The sequence below is a fragment of the Pediculus humanus genome, genomic scaffold (assembly GCF_000006295.1).
Source record: "Pediculus humanus corporis 1103172107869 genomic scaffold, whole genome shotgun sequence".
NCBI lineage: Eukaryota > Metazoa > Arthropoda > Insecta > Psocodea > Pediculidae > Pediculus > Pediculus humanus.
The window spans coordinates 178785-181204 of NW_002987447.1; positions in this window are offsets into that span (position 1 = coordinate 178785).

Consider the following 2420-nt stretch of genomic DNA (forward strand, 5'->3'; position numbering starts at 1 on the left):
AAAAAAAAAAAAAAATTCATTTCAAAATACGTAAAAATACGTTAATTACAAAACTATAAGAAAAAAAAAAAAAAAAAATTTTATATTATTTGTAATAAGTGGAAATTTTTTTTTTTTTTTTATTAGCCTCCAGTTTGAACAAGTTAATTAAAAAAAAAAAAAAAACCCAATTCGAAAAAAAAAAAAATTGTTTTTTAAATTTAAATTTAAATTTAAAAAACTTACATAAAATAAAAATAAATTGAAATCATTTTATACGATATGTAAACATTTCTTGTTTGTAATTTTTAAAATCGAAAGTAACAATATAATTTTTTTTATTAAATGATGACAAAAGAAAAAATTTTTTTTTTTTTCCCCATTAATCTCACATAATCCCGAGTTTTTATTATTATTATTATTATTATTATTATTATTATTATTATTATTATTATTATTATTTACACACGAACGTTAAATGTAAAAAAAAAAAAAAAAAAAAAACAATATTTTCTTATTATTATTTTAAATTTATCACGATTAAATAAAAAATTTCTAAAAAAAAAAAAAAAAAAAACAAAAATGGAGGCAATTAATCGTTAGTTACTTTGATATTTTAAATTTAAAATAATAATATTAATAATAATAATAATAAAATATACATATATATATTTGCGTTTCAAAATGGAGTAAGTAATAATTTCACTTTTTAAAAATTTTTCTTTTTGTCATTTTTTTCCACCATTTTTTTTTCCCTTACAAACGTTTCCATATCAAACATAAAAGAAACCAAATAAAAAATTTCTTACTCGATTAGGGAAACTTTCAATTTAAAAAATAAATTAATAATAATAATAATAAATATTTGCATCCAGTCAAACGTTTAAAAAGAGAAAAAAGAAAGTTTTTTTTTTTTTTTTTTCGCGCGCGAGAAAATTCATTTCTATAAAAAATAAATGACGTTTTAAAACGATAAAAGTATGACGAATTATATAGATGATGATGATAATAATAATGATAATGATAATGATAATAATAAATGCTAATAACAAATCATTTTCTAATTATTAATCACGATCGAACGAACCTATCGATACCAATCAATAGATCAATCATATCAGGATATGCATATTTACTTACTTTTTTTTTCGTATGTACCTTCGAACCTAAAAAATTCGCGTAAAATCAATAAAAGGTACGAAATAATATTTTTTTTTAAAACTCGAACCTATTTTTTAAACACTTTAAACAACTTTATTAAATTTTTAATATAAAATTAACCGAGACATTTTCTTTTTCTTTTTTTTTTTTTTTACTATTTCTTTTAAACTCAATATGTGAAAATCCGTTATATCATATCAAACAACGTTTCGACGAACCGAAAAATAAAATAAAAATAAAATAAAATAAAAATAAAAATAAATAAAAATGGAAAAAAAAAAAAAAAAGTAACCGCGTTAACCGTTTATGCCAACAATGACAAAGAGACTAATGTAAATGTGAGAGTGAAGGCAATGAATAAGTGAGTGAGTTCAAAAACCAACCGATCCCTACCGATCGCTTTTTTTTTTTTTTTTTTTTCTATATAAAGAAGAAGAAGAAGAAATTTCTAGAGAGGGGATGAAAGAATTTTCTATATTATTGATAACCCCCTCCCCCCTCCACTCCCCTCCCTTCCACTATTAAAACTTTTACTAATTGTGAAATTGTTGTACAAACGAATTCAGGCCACCAATGAAAATAAATAAATAAATAAATACAACTAACTCTTATATTATTGATTTTATTTTCTTTCCTCAATAATTATTATTTTTAAATTAATAATACTTTACGCCATGATTTTTATTATTAATAATAATAATAATAATAAAAATTTATTAACGTTTCGCGAAAATTCTTCTTTAAAAAAATAAATAAATAAATAAGATGTCATCAAATCTAAACATCAAAACCGTGGTTGTGATGCAATTTCCTCAATTAAGCCTTTTACTTAATTACTTCAGTTAAAATAATAATAATAATAATAATAATAATAATAATAATAATAATAATAATAATAATAATAAAATATTTTTTAACGACAATCAAGGAAGGTAAAATAGATAAAAAAAAAAAAAAATTTTTTTTGAATTATTCTTAAAATATTCTTAAATTTTTATGAATTTTGTCCATAATAATAATAATTACTATACATAGATTTTCAATTATTAAAAAATAGAAATTTATTATTAATTACGTTAATAAATAGAAAATAAAAATATAAAAAAAATTCGGAGTAAATGATTGACCCTTCATATTCTTGGAAATTTTTTTTTTTTTTTTTTACTTTTTTTTTAACTTTCCAATTTTAAACGTTTAAAAAAAAAAAAAAAAAAAAAATTTAATGGTAGTTTTACGGTTTTTTTGTTTTTCTAATGGGCTTTTACATAATGTAATAATAA